The following is a 15,871-nucleotide window of genomic DNA, read 5'->3' on the forward strand; positions in this document are numbered from 1 at the left end:
TATAACATGATTGACAGAATACAGACAATTCTTCCACACCAAAGTGGGAAGTAGCCTTGAATGCATTGGCACAGGAGACCACTTCCTAAACATAACTCCAGTAGTACAGACACTGAGAGTAACAGTTAAAAAATGGGACCTCCTGAAACCAAAGTCCTGTTTGGTCTGTAAGGCAAATAAGTTCACTAAGGATGAAATAGTTCCATTATTGTTGTTGCCTACTTATCTGCTTAAATTATTTATTTTACATTGTATAAATTTTGATAGGCCATATGATCTCAAAATTCATCCAATTCTTTAAATTTTTGTAATATAATTGAGCATAGTTTTAAAAAGTGTATCCTTAATTTTTTATTTTAATTGAAATTTTTTGTAATGCCTCCTTTTACTTTTCTAATTTTATTAATTTGTGTTTTTTTTTCTATTATTTCGGTTAATTTGTCTAAGAGTTTGTCAATCTTGTTTACCTCTTCAAAGAACAAATTTACTGATTTTTTTTATATATTTTACATTTCTATTTCAATAATTTATGTTCTGACAGTATTTTTCCATATCCATTGCTTTGTGGTTTACATTGCTGATGTTTTTCAAAGGCCTTAAGGTACACAATTAAGTTATTTATTTGGGTTGTCTCTCTTTTTTATGTAGGAAATAATGTTATAAACTTTCTACATTCTTCTGAGGGCTGCTTTCATTTTCTCCCATTCATTTGTACATCTTGTGTTTATATTTTTATTCAATTCTATGATGCCATAATATTCTTCTTGATTTCTTCAGTTGCCATTCATCATTTATTAGTGAGTTGTTTCAACTTCATGAGTCTGTGTACTTTTTTTAGTCTTATCTCACTGTTTATACAAATAGTTTTATTCCATTATGGTCTGATAAAAGACATCAAGTAATTTAAATTTTTGCATATTTGTAGATTGCTTCATGCCCTGATATGCATTCTATTTTGGAGAAAATTCCATGAACTTCTGACAAGAATGTGTGTCAATTAGTGATTGGAATGTTCTGAAGATATTAGTTAGGTCCAAATATTTGGTTACTTAACTCTAATATTTTGTGTTTTGTTTGTTTCTTCTGGATGATATATCTATTTGTAAAAGTTAAATATTGAAGGTACCTACTATTACTGAATTGACCTTAATCTGGGGCTTCCTGCTTACTTGTATTTACAGCACTAGGCACACATACATTCATTGCATATATGCTTATAATTGTAATAACCTCCAGTTGGATTATTGACTTAGAAAGTATGAAGTGGCCTTCATTATCTTTTCTGACCAGTTGTAGCTGGAAATACAGTTAGTCAGGTATTAAAATAGCTATAGTTGCTTGTTTCCTTACTGTTTTCTCACAATTGTCTTTTTCCATCTTGCTCTAAGGCACTCTCTATCTTTGATGGTGAGGTACGTTTCTTGGAAGCGGCAAGAAGACTGATTCTATTTTTCATCATCAATTAGTTAACACCTTCTTGCTAGGGAATTGAAAATATCACTATTCAGAATTCAGAGCTGTGATTACAAAATGTATATTAATATTTTGTCATTTTGTTAGTTTTATATTTTCTTAGATCTTTTTGATTAATTCTCCTGATATTGTTTGTTTATCCCTCTGGGGCATCTTGAATATGTTTATTCTCTTCTTCAGACTCAGTATTACTTCTAAGTATCCTCTGTAGTATTGGTTTAGTGAAAATAAATTCCTTTAGTATATTTTATTGTAGAAAGGTTTTATTTCTCCAACTGTGATTATTAGTTTTACTGTATATAATATTCAAGCTTTTCATTGTTGATATTTTTGTAGTTCACATATAACTTTTAGATATTTCTGGCTTTAAATACTTCTACTGAATATATGAGTGTTATTCTGATTGGCCTCCCTCTGTTGAGAACTTTACAAGTCTATCTCTCTCTCTCTCTCTCTGCTCCTTCTCTTCCCCACTCCTATATGTGTTTTAGTCTCTCTCTGTTTCTCTGTCTCTTTCTACCTGTCTCTCTGTATCTACCTATCTCTGTCTTTCTCTCTGTCTCTCTATGTTTTTCTCTCTATTTTAATAGCCTTTCTTTTATTTGTGATTTAAGGTTTATAACTATGCTATGCCATGGGTATTTTCTTTCATCATATTTTCTAGTTGGTATTTTGTTGGATTCTTGTAAGGACGAGCATTTCTTTCTCACATACTTGAGAATATTCTTCTATTTTATTGAAGATATTTTCTATGCCCTTCCCACCATAGTCTACTTAATTTATGCACATGTTTTGTAGATGTAATCTTTTCACAGTGTCCCAAAACTCTGCTGTATTCCACTGAGTTTTTTAAAAAAATTATCATTGACTTTGAATGATCCAGTTCTATTTTTTCACATTGTCTATTCTCTTGGTGCATCTACTGAGTCTTTTTTATTTTTTGACTTATTGAGTTTTTTCATTTTGACTAAGTTTTCAGTTAGGTTTTTCTTAAGCAACACTCTGTTGTACTATCTTTTCAAATCTTGAATGGACCTACTTAGTTTATTTAGACTTTGGCTTAGGTCTAAAATATGTTTTCTTATAGTGTACTCATATCTTCTTTGGTTGCTTATGCATATTTGTAATCATTTTTTGAATTCTTTCTCTGGATGCTCATCCTCAGTCAATACTGGCTCAGCTTCTTCTTCTATAGGCTTTCTTGTGCATTGTGGGATTTCTCCTCTTCTATCTTCTATTTAAAATTTGGATAGAATTTTTAAAAAGTGGTCTGTAATAAAAAGTATGCAACACTAAACAAACTGAATAGTTTGCATTTATATATTTAGGCATGCATATATACAGAGAGAGACATCATCTATATACTCTATCAATTCTTTTTTCAAATCTTGAGTTGACTTCCTTATTTCATTCAGACTTTTGTTTTCTGTTCATATATATAGATATAATATGTATATTAAAACTGGGTAAAGAGAGGGTGGGTAAATGGAAGAGGTAGAAGAAGAAATTTCATATTTAAATTAAAGTTAAAAAGAGGAGAATGTGCTATTAGTATACAAACCATCACCTTAGAGCCACATTCAAATCTGAGTTGCCTTTTACATTGCATTTCTGGCCCTGTGAAGTAAACAATGAAGTTGATCCCAAGCATGGGAGACACAGATACTCCTGGGTAGTGATGCTAGAAATAGAATTTGAAAAGTATCTGAGAGTCTTTGAAGTATAATTTCTATATGTGTTCAAGAGCTGGTTTGACCCTTAGTGGAAAGGAACCAGAAACCTAAAGTAGATACACGAGCCTATATTACAACATATTAAGAAATTCTTTCCTCAGTTGAAAAAACAGGCCATGGGGTTTTTATTTGTCTGGAAATTATGCCAAGTTTTCTCTTACTATCAAAATTCTTTAATCCATTATGTTACTATATGTTACCAACTCACCATTTCCCCAGATATTAAAATTAATCCTAGTTAGATAGTCTCTTAAAAGTTTTACTAAATATAGTAAATAGGTAGAAAGACAGGGTTGAATGGGAAGGGTAATAATAACAAGAATCCTTAAAATCAAAATTAAAAATATATGTCAACTTTACTTGCTTATCATATACTGTTCTCTCCCCTACATACTAAAATAATTTTACATCTTAAGTTAGTGCCAAATTTAATCCTTAATAACTTAAGTTGCTAAAATCTCTGATTGTTTATTTTGTCCTGCACCAACTAGAGATTTTAGGGCTCAGTGCATTAGCATATAATGTAATATAAGTTGAACACAGTATGGTCTGCAGCCCAAACACAACCATAGTCCAATTTTTTTTGGGGGGGGGGGTTCGAGACAGGGTTTCTCTGTGTTTTTGGAGCCTGTCCTGGAACTAGCTCTGTAGACCAGGCTGGTCTCAAACTCACAGAGATCCGCCTGCCTCTGCCTCCCAAGTGCTTATAAAAGTTATAAGTATACTTTAGTTTTGGAAGTATTTTATATTTTCAGAAAGCCAGAAAAGAAAGAGGATGAGAACAAAGACATGGAAAAAGGAGGAGGATGTAGAAATTGAAAGGGGAAAGAAAAGATTTGACCATGGTCATTTGCAGTCTCACAGAGCCAAAATTTTTACAGTGTCAAATCTTTTCTTTCTCCCTTTTTGCAAAGACATCTCTAACTCAGGGTATATGTTTCAATAATTCATATATAGAAGAGACATCTCATAACATGAGACTCTTGTGTGTTCTGGACTCAGCTCTCAAAAGTTAAGCCTGTGTCTTGGTGCATAGTCACAGGAATGCTTCTGTCTCTGACTGAAGGTCAGCCACCACCACCTTTCTCTCCTGGGTCTTTGTATTCATGTTAGAGATCCAGGGGCTCACACAATAGTTCTTAGTTCTCTCATTATTCCTGCCTCACTTTCTATTAATCCTGCATTATAGAGTGGCAATAAATTAGGCAAATATTGCCAGGGAGAGGATTATGAAGATCATAATTAACAAAGAAGACAGTTGGAGGATTCATAATGAAGGCTGATCCCAGTCTAGTTTCACTGGGAAAGTGTATTGTTTCACTGTCGCTTGTCAGTAATTAGCTCTGCCTTTATTGCATTGTAAATACTGCTTTAATTACCACACTCCTTAGTTCACAAGACAAAACTCAGTGTCCTTATTGGATTTCATGTGCTGGCAATCCCTTCTTGTCACTCTCATAGCCTTTGCTGTGCACAATACATATATGCAAATGCAACTGTCTATGGGAAAGAAATGCAAAGAATAGAGATGAACAATGTGAGATGAACTGGAAAAGAAACCACATTGGTCCTTCTGATATTTTTACTCTGGACTCTCAGGAGCAAACAGTTCACAAGGATAAGGCAACCCTGTGTGGATAATTTTGTAAAGGCTCAGCTAAGTCACTGCAGATACCCATTCTTCAGGACTTTCTTTCCATTAATTAAGTAAGCTATAAATAAAATGGGCTGTGATGAAAGAAGACACCTGGCATCATCTTCTAGCCTCCACGCACATCTGAACACATATACACGTGTCCACAACACACACAATTATAAAAGCCAAAAGAAAACAGCATTTGTTATGATTCTGTATGGCTGATCTCAGTGCTGTGTCATATTCTGTTTTTAGCTACTGATATCACGGTAGCTTAAGCTTTATTCATTCCTTGTGCTTGTATTTCCACACTTGACTCTATGGTGGTCTCTTTTTAATGTCATACAATGGAGCTCCTGGGAAAACCCCTCGACAGTCAGATGGACAAATGATCTGGTCTCCCGTATTTCATGCTAAGAAGTATGCGGTGCTAATCATGGTGCTAAGAACTGGATCTTACGACCTAATGAAATGCCCTCCATGATCTATCCTGATACTAGCCTGCTTTCTTCCTTATGTCTGCTTTCTCAGGATACTTCCTTGAAAAATTTCTTTCTGCAGGTGAAATGGCACACCTAAAAACCCAGTACTTGGTAGGCTGCTACACAGCAAGATTGCATGCTGAAAAGAAACCTGACACCCAAGTAATTGTAGTCAAGGAAACAGACATTAATACAAAAGAAAGAGTGTGACTCAAACAAGGTCAATGCTGAATTCAGTATTCTTTCCACTCTGCATGATGAACAGACAGTTCATATGTTCATAAATAGCCACCCCCAACCCCACCTGATTCTTTTATAGCATCTCATCAAGAATTATTTAACAATAAAGAAATAGTGCTAACAACTTTATAATATAAAAAATAAAAAATACCATCAATTTGCGAATGTAAGTAACAGTTAAAATAATCAAATACATTTTCTGATAGGCCTGTATTTGAAGAGTAACTGTACTTCTTAGGAGATGTGTGACCCTGCTGTAGACACCTTTTGCATCTCACTCTGCTCAAGGACAAGAGGTCAAGAATAATGACACCCAAAATACAGTAATCACTTGACAATTGTCATAATTATTTTATTGCTACCATTCTTTTGGTCACTCAAACAAAACAGGAAACTATCAGCACCACACATGATACCAAGGAAGATGTTGATCTTATGAGACAGCATCTGAGTGTTTCTTCTTTTTTATTATCATGACATAGATACAAGAAAACACAGATACATATTATTTATCCCTTTTTGCCATCCCAGTGACAGCATTTATCACTAATGTCCTTATATCTCTTGTGGTGGAGACTGACACTCCCAGAGTTGATGAAGACTGAAAAAGAGACCCATGCTTGCTGGATGGCTGCATTTCTAAGCTACCTGTGCCAACTGCTAGGGAACACAGCCCAGATATGCAGAATGAGCTGGCATTCATCCAGGATGGATACACAGCAATGCCAGGCCCTGTCAGAAAAGCATCCAAATCCAAGGACCTTAAATGTCATCAGATCGTGGCGATAGTGATTTTGCCAAGTGGTCTTCAGGCTTCTGAGTATTCTCACTCCCTAAGACAGAGTACCCCATATTTAGACAGATGGAACTTTTACAAAACTTCTCTGTATACTCTTTCAAAATATTTCCCTCTGGTTTAGATTCATCATCTGTCATAATTCTAATCTAGCAAGTCATTTGAACAAAAGCTAATTCCATCTCCATATGGAAACCCTTGAAACAAAACTGGAAATCTAAGATACATCTTCTATTTGGCGCCATTCCCTTTGGCTAGACAGACCTATGCTCTTTTTTAGTTCTCACTAATACTCTACCACTCAAGGAGAACAGAATTCCACAGAATATAAGGAACAAATTTGACCCTCTGGGATCAAACAAATAATAATTCCTAAACAGACCATTATGATATGATGCTATGTGTTTAATTGAGTTAGTTCATAGCTACCTTAAATTAATGGTCACATTTTCTTACAGAAAGAACATGGACTCTGGAGACAGCCAAGCTCAGTTCGGCTATTTATTAGCTGAATGACCTTAAATAGATTGTATAACTTCTTTGAGACTCAGTTTATTTATCTGAAAATGGAACCTAGGATAGATCACGCCATTAGGCTCAGCCTAGAGTCTGGCCATGGTGTGAAGCAAGGCTTGAGAGGAGAGTCTGGCTGTGCTACTTTTATTATGAAAGGTCAACAGGCATCTCGGCTTCGCTGAGCTCCACGTTCCTCACTTGAAACATGGAAAAGACATTGCATTTGAAAATGTATTGAAAGAAGTAAAATATTGCCTATATAATGTCAAGAACAACAGTATGTTTCTTGATTTGCCCTTACTTTTTATCAATTTAAGAAAGTTTTTTTCTCCTTTACATTCATGGGATCATACCTAGAAAATGCAAAGCAACACAATCTTCTACTTCACAATCTTCACTAAGGCGATAGTGGGAAAAATCATTATTATAAATAGATGCTGAGCATAATTTTCTGAACCATAAAGTCCAGAAGACCATTCTAGGAATTAAATTATTTCTCAAATATATATAAAAGATCAAAGCAAAGGCAGCATGCACTTTAACTTCTTTACTTACCAGTTGTGGGGGGAAAAGCGAGAACATAACATATTGGTGGTGGAGAATTCCGGGACTGGGAATTGGGAGTAAAAATGCCAATGAAGAGTTTCACAAGGGTGAAAAGAAGCAAGGACTTGAACCACAGGATGAAGTCAGTTGTTGAAGATGTTGTAGAGGATCACAGAATGAATACTAGAGCATTGGATAAGTTGCACACTTTGCAAATAGTAAGGATCTCAGCAGAAGCAAAAGTGAGAAAACTATAGTAGGCTCACTTGCTGCCAGTCTGTTCCCTCCAGTGGAAAAATATGCCCCAAAGATAAAATGCACATCTGCCCAAGAAGTAATGTCTGGGCCTGTGGATTTGGGGTAGGAGTTAGAGTACTTACCTTGTAAAAACAGAAACCTGAATTTGATTCAGAGATCCCAAATGAAGTAAGCTGGACATACCAAGTCCCAGGCCAATAGGAGATCTGGTAGCAAAAATCAAGATAGATGATATCTGAAGAATGACAGCAGAGATTACCTTCTTGTGCACACATGTACACACACATACATGTATACAAGACACAGACTATAGGAATACATAAGAGCCAAGCAAGGAAGTGCTATACTACAGGCCATTTCCACTGAAAATTGCAAGCATAAAGCCAAGAGCAACTTTGAGACTTTATCTTGAAAAACAAATCCAAAGGCTTACCCCTAGCCTATTCTCTACTCTGTGCTGTACCTTGAAAAGATCACTTCACTTGTTCTCTATATTTCAGCTTTACCTTGTGGAGAAAGGGGATTATTGGCCAGTTTCTAAGGTCCATTTCAGTATCAAAAAGCATGCTTGTTCTTTTCTTTCAAAGAAAACAAGATTGATTTATCCAAGAAATAAAGTCAGAAACTTACTAGACAGTGCTTTGACATAAAACCCAGACTAGTAAAAGAGGATCAGAAACTATGTCAAGTCTAAAGTAGGTGAGTGAATTCTTAGTTAATGTTCAAAGTGATTATTTAATACTCTCTTAAATAAAACACATAATCACTTTGAATTTTACCATACCGGAGCAAGCACAGACTGAAATCCAACTATACCCACTCTTGCATTAAGATGTAACTTTTTCAAGAACAGAAGCAGAGTCTCCTGCCCTCTTCAATTTAAAGTGGGGATGTGAGTTTCTATCTCTGGTTGTATGAATAAAAATAACTCCCATAGGATCAAAGATAATGCTACTGTTTGAAAGGATTAGGACATGGGGCCTTGTTGGAATAGGTGTGGCCTTATTGGAGGAAGTGTGTCACTGGGGGTTGGCTTTAGTGTTTCAGAAGCCCAAGCTAGGCTGGGTGGCACTTTCTGTTCTGGTTGCCTGCTCCAGATATAGAACTCCCAACTCCTACTCCAGCACCATGTCTTCCAGCATGACAATAATAGACTAACCATCCGAACCTGTAAGCCAAATTTAAACATTGTCCTTCAAAAGAGTTGTATTAATAGTGTCTCTTTTCAGCAATAGAGACCCTAACTAAGACAATCTTTAATACTATGAAGAAACTATCAGATCCCCTCTCTAGTCTTTGTACCAATCCATCTCCCCCTGTAGCCCAGCCTTAAACTTCTTTCTCATGTAACAAGAGGGGAATATGTTGAAGTAGATGTCTTATAACAAAAAGAAATCTTAAGGGAGGCAGGACATCTGTGAGCATGACTGGACATGAACATAAAGTCACTCCATTACTTATCTAAAATTAATAAATAAAGGGGTAAATGTAGGAGGAAAAGAAGAGAAGGAGAAAAGGAAAGATCAAGGGAGAAAAAGCAATTTCCTCGATACATTACTCTTGCAATTACTACCCTCCAGTTGATACAACCTCTATGTGTGATATTAATGATATAATTCTATAATTGTATTATAATCAGAGGTAGGAATATAATCATTGAGGATATGTATTTGAAACATAAACACCCTACCTAATTGTATAAACATATCATCCTGTCATCATGAAGTTTGTAAACTGTTTTTTCATGGGTCATATTCTCACAGAAATGAGGACACTGTGACACTTTGACATCCTAGGCATCTTAAGGGAACCTGGTTTTCCCAAGGAGCTCCAAGACCCTTGCTTGCATGGAGGAAAACTAGCATTCATTCTGCACCACCAAGTCTCTGTCTTATCCTTTATCTTCTTCATTAAGTGTCTTTGCCATTCTATTCCAGCAACAGAAGGCTGGGGTGGGCCAGCCGGATGGCATGGTGCTGAAATCATTTCCCATAAAAACGTGCCTGCAATGTTACAGCAGCTTTGATGTCATTGTAATGCACCCATAAAATCAAGGAACATATGTAGACGCATCTGCTGGTGGCAGTGAAGGAATGTAAAAAATATGGGGCTGTTGAAAACTTTGATAGATTTTACTGCTGGCCAAGTATATATTTTTTTATTGTCTGCTATATGGGCCTACAAAAAACAACCATGCTTTTCTTTAGTGTGCTTATGCATTACCTCTTTTACAACAAATGCCCGAGAAAAAGTAGGAGCGCAGATGATTCATCTTCCAGAAGTGGTCTCTGTTTAGCCTTTAAAAAGCACAAGAGACAGAAACAGGTTTATAATAACTGGCCCTAGGAAGGCCAGGTATGATTAAGATGATAATCCGCAAACTATTCCCCTTCATCAACTCCTATGGGTACATCTAGATTCTGAAAGGATGCCCATCCAAATACACTGGGGAAGATGGGCTTCTCAGCCATCGTGGAATCCAGGCTATGATCAATCGCTATATTCATTTGTGCAGGGAAAGATACAACCAGGCCCAGGTAGAAGATTATCATGGAAACACTGCACAGGTGCATGGGATACATCAAGACGATGTGAGGAAAATGTGAGAAATCACTCTATATTTATTTGTAGGTACTTGGAAAAGAAAATTGATGAATTTTGAGAATGTGTTTAATGAGCATTCCCCTATCCCAGGTAAAGCAGTGCAGACTCAGTCAAAAAGTGTTTTAAGTGACTAACAGTGGAATAACGAATTATTGTCATTAACTATTATATTGGATATTCATATTTTATGAAAACTTCTTCCAATTCTCTACTGTTGTTGCTATTTTGGAAATTTCTCACACAAGAGTACAAAATGCTTTACCAAGCACTACAAGAAAAGTTTAATTATTCAATGGAAAAATTATTATATAATAGTTAATCTAGAACATAGAAAATACAGCAAATTTTCACAACATTTTATTTGGCTGCTGCATGTGATCTGTGTTTAGCCAGTTGGCCTGTGTTTGCTTTTAAACACTGTGTAATGTTGGTACCTTTTTTTCATTGCATTTTAGTCCATTGGCATGTCATTGTATACTGATAATTTCTATATTTGCTGTAAAATACAGTTGGGTTAAAAAAAAACTAATAAAATATCAAGAGTCAGATTCATAATTTTAGCAACTTTCAGATTTAGCAATAGAATTTTACATAGTTTTTTAAAGCGTAAGTTCGATAATGGAACAGAGATCATATTCTATGTTCCCCCACAATCTTTGGGTTAGGGAGAATGGGACATGTGTTATTAGGCAATTTTGTTATTGCATGAACAAGTTCAAGTATAATTACACAAGCAGGATGTAACCTAGAAGATACATTTTATATTAAATATATACATATATGAAACAGTATATTTATTGAGCTATATGATAAAACAACCAAATATAAAACTGAGATGGCCCAGTTGGCAAAGTACCTGATACACAGGTATTAGAATTTTGGTCTGGATTGCTAGCATTCACATAGAAGAGATACAAGGGTGGGGCAAAGATAGGTAAATCCTTGGAGCTCACTGAGCCATCTGACTAGCCAAGTTAATGAGCTCCAGTTCAATGGTAGTCCCTGTCTCAAAAAAAATGTGGAAAATGATCAAGAAAGACACCTGACATCAATTTCTGATCTGTAAATGTCTGCACACATGTGTATATACACCCATATGTACATATGGATGTGTGCACACTCACACACACACACACACACACAGAGTGAGGAAGAGAGAGAGAGAGGGAGAGAGAGAGAGAGAGGATGAAGTACAAAAGCAAATGCTGCAATCAAAAGACTAAGCAAAAGATGTAAAATTCTACTGCCAAAATATGATATACTGCTGCATAGTAAAAATTTTATAAGTAGAAGTTTTCTCTTAAGTAACTATAAAAATACAGTGAAGCAAATACATAAACCAGTAAAAAACTGTTATCATCCTCAGGTATAATGTACTCTACACTGTTACACACTATAGTTTTTATGGTTGGCATCACATTAGATTTGGTACAATCAACAACACTATGATCATATGAGTAATGCTGGCACTTTGGCATTACAGCAGCCGCTATGTCCCTAGTGACAGAAATGTTCTGGCTTCATTGTCATCTTATGAAATTGCTGTTATAGATGTGCCTGTTGGATTAAATGCTATGTAAGGCATGGCTGTGCATACACGTTGCTCATTCAGTAGTTAAGTCATTTTCTGTCCCTTAGTTATAGAGTAATTAACTGTAAAATGCAGAAACATCACAGACATCTTTATAGAATTGGTGACACTTGACAAATTAATGTTGTTTACTTAGGCATCTGTTCACTGAAAAGGAAATAGAGACACTCCTCAACTCACGAAGGGGTTGAATTCTGACAGGCTCATTGTAAACTGAGCAGGTCAAGTATAGAAACACAACCAAAACACACAACATCCAGCACTCCAGTGTTCAGCAAACATCGGGAGTATGCTGGTCAAAACTGAGGTAACACACTGATGTCTTTCCACATTATGAGGATGTACTGAATAACAATAAAGTCACAAGTTTTGGCCAGTTAATTCCACTTTCCTTGATAGTTTGGCCAAACCAACTACAGGGACATTTATTCAGATCACAATATTAACTCTGAAATCACACATAAATATAGATTATAGGATGACTGTTAGAAGTCAGAGTTCAAGAGGTTTTAGAAGCCTGTGAAACAGATAACTGAAAATGATGCAAATAAAGTCTCTGTGGGGCTAAGAAAAACCCTTTAAGGAGAGATCTCTGGGGATGGACACTTCTGCCACTATTGTAGTGTTAGGAGGCAGGGTCAGAGTTGAGCTACACAAGGAAGAGAAAAGAAATGGTAGGATTTGGGGGAGGGTTAGATGGACTGAAGGTCCAGACAAACCAGAGGACCTGAAAGATAGGTGTAGGCAGAGTTTCCCTGTCCCGACCACCTGCTCCCAAATAACCAATGCAGAGGCTTAACATTACTTATAAATGCTAAGGTGTTGGCTCAGGATTGCTACTACTCTGCTCTTACATTTTTCTTATCTACGCTTTGCCGTGTTGCTTGGAATCTTTCCTCAGTATGGCATGTCCATCTTGCTCTCAGTGTCTGCCTGTTACCACTCTGAATCCACCCTCCTTCTTCCTGTCATTTTCAGTCTGGCTTTCCCACCTAACTTCCCACCTGGCTACCAGCCCATCAGCTTTTTATTAACCAATAAAAGTAACATATATTCACAGTGGACAGAAGGATTATTGCAAAGCAGACAGGCAGATGACAATTCTTGCAGGTCACATCAACTGCAGAAACCAAGTGTGGCTGAAGCCTTTAGGACACTCAGGAGTTCTCTTACTACCACTGCCTTGCCTCACTCACTTAGCAGTTGGATGACAGATTGTTGGGGCTTTCTGTATCATAGGACTAGGTCCCCATCTTGGGATGCTAATCTTGGTCGTCAAGTTGACCGCTTCTGGAATCAATCAAAAATCAAACTGATAGACATGTGAGAGATTTTCTTGATCAGGTTATTTGAAGCAGTAAGATCCACTGTAATCATGGGCAGCACTCTCCAGTAGCAACCTAGATGAAAAGACATGGAAGAACAAGACTGTTTTTTCCCTGTTTGCTTATACGGTCACAGGCATGTTCATCTATGCTGCTGCTGCTGCAGTATTCCTCTCCTGATATTAGGATCACTTCTTTAGGATTCCAAAATAAAGTAAGGGCCAGGAGTTCTTTAGGATAGTGGTTCTCAGCCTGTGAAGTTGAACAATCACTATCACTTTGGGGATTGAATGATCTTTCCACATGGGTTACATATCAGATACTTGCATTATGATTCATATAAGTAGCAAAACTACAATTATGAAGTTGCAATAAAATAATTTTGTGGTTGGCATGACAACATGAGGAACTGTATTAAAGGGTCTCAGCATTAGGAAGGTTGGGAACCACCACTCTAAGTCTTCAATGCCAGGTTGAGACACTGAGCCCTGTGGACTGAAAAACAAATAGACTCTCAGCTTCTCCAGTGTGAGGCAGACATTATTGGACTACCAAGACCATCCTGAAAGTCAGTCTAATCCACTTTTAAATTAGTGTGCATTTATTCGATCAGTTTTGTCCTTTAGAAAACACTAATACAATTTCTTAATGGGAGTGCAGGTGAGTTTCACCCTTTTTGTTCCCTCTTCTGCTTTCATGGATACCAGGTATTCATGAATTGTACATATACATATGTAGGCAAATCTCTGATAGACATAAAATAAAAGTGAAAAAGTAAAAATTAAAAGAGAAACACAGAGGATTATGTGTGATGTCAAAGGTATCTCATTTTTGCAGTACTGTGTATATTGAACCAAAAGCTTTACAGGGAAGTGGATCACATCTGTCAAAACCAAATCATGAGGACACTTAGTAAGCCTTTTGAAACAAGCCTTACTCCTGCTCCAGCATGACAACAGGGTCTTTGATATTGGTGTGGTGGCTGTAATCCTAGTCTTCATGAGGCTGAGACAGTATGACTGCCATGACATTGAGGATAGCCTAAGATTCATGATAACAGTTGCAACCAAAACCAAAAAAATATCCCAGATTTTGCTGTAGAGTGTTCTAAAATTTTATTTTACTGAGAAATTAGAAATGTGTGCCAGGATATTTCCTAATATTTCTTCCTATGTTCTTAATTATTATGATGTATCTAATTGACTTTAGAAAGTTGAAAAAAAAGGAAGGATAGAAATAGTAAGTTTTCTCCTTCTCCAAATCAGAATCATGCATGAGCAATAAAGTCTGGTTGAGCCAGCAAGCTCCCAGCAACACTCTCTAATTGGTTATATTGTGTTCTGGGCTCTCATTGGCTTTTTTCACTATGGCATAAGAACAAGTCCCAGATGGTTCCTCTAAAACTACCCCCCCCCCATGTGCTTCAGGCACTGGCCAGTCCATCTGGCCTTCTATGAATATTAATGGGTATTTCACCTAAGCCCTTGAGGTCAACAATGGGAATGTGCTTTGTTCTCAGGTTTCCGGCATTGCCAAGAAATTAAATCAGAGAAGACAAAGCAATGTGCTTCCCCAGATACCAATCCCTCTCTGTATAAAATTGTGCTAGCCTCTTGTCTTACAATATTTAGCAGACATCTGAGAGACTTATGAGGCCGCATTTTAAACTCACTCAGTTTCCTTCTTTACTTCAATCTATACTCTACCTTTCTTAATACCCCCCTTTTTTTCTAAAATCAAATGCTGAATCTCCTGAATTACAGACTATCTTTGTTTTAAGATATGGATTGGTTTTTAATTTTCTATTTTTTTCTTTGTTAAGGTACATGCTATGTATTCAGTAGAAACCACATTTTGAATTTTGATCTTCTCTAGAAGTGTGACAAATACTCACCTTTCATGTTGAGCAGATTTGGAGATCTGCAGTCCTATTAATATGATCTGATAAAAAGGCCACCCTCTGATTCTCTGATTCTATAGAGTGACCAATGTCATTTTGGAGATGAGGTTGTGCCTTGTTCTAAGATACTCCATATTGCATAAAACAACATGTGTTTGGGCTGTGCCTTGTTCTGACAGATTCCATTTTACAAGTAGCTTTTGCTTATATTTTGAGGGTGGAGGATGACTCTACCTTGGTGAACACATTAGCGAAACATCTGTCTAGTACCAACCATACAGCACTGACTGATCTATGGCATATACCTGGGGGTAAAAAGGGTGCCACCTTATAAATTAACGAAACTGAATTTGGACTGGAAGAGCACATGAACATATTAAAATCCTTTCAGAAAACTAAGCCCCCAAACTAATTGAACATAAATTGGTGAGAAGCTCAGAAGAAGAAGGGTTTAGAGAAAAAAGTATAAAGAGGTAAAAAAGAAAGGGGGAGAGAAACAAAGAAGAGTCAGAGAGCAAGAAAATGAGAGAATGGGAGCATAAGAATGAGACAGAGACAGAGAGAGTAAGAGAAAATAAGAGAGAGCTAGCAAGAGAAAGCAAAACAGACAGAGAGAGAGATAGAGAGACATAGAGTCAGAGGAAACCTAAGTTTAGAGAACATACCTTCCCCAGGCCTTGGCCTCTTGGCGCATCATGACCTTGGATAAGATTTCATTCTCATACCCTCACATTCCTAGTATGAAAAATAGTTATAACACAGCATACTTCC

The sequence above is a fragment of the Microtus ochrogaster genome (genome assembly GCF_000317375.1).
Source record: "Microtus ochrogaster isolate Prairie Vole_2 chromosome 14 unlocalized genomic scaffold, MicOch1.0 chr14_random_1, whole genome shotgun sequence".
Classification (NCBI taxonomy): domain Eukaryota; kingdom Metazoa; phylum Chordata; class Mammalia; order Rodentia; family Cricetidae; genus Microtus; species Microtus ochrogaster.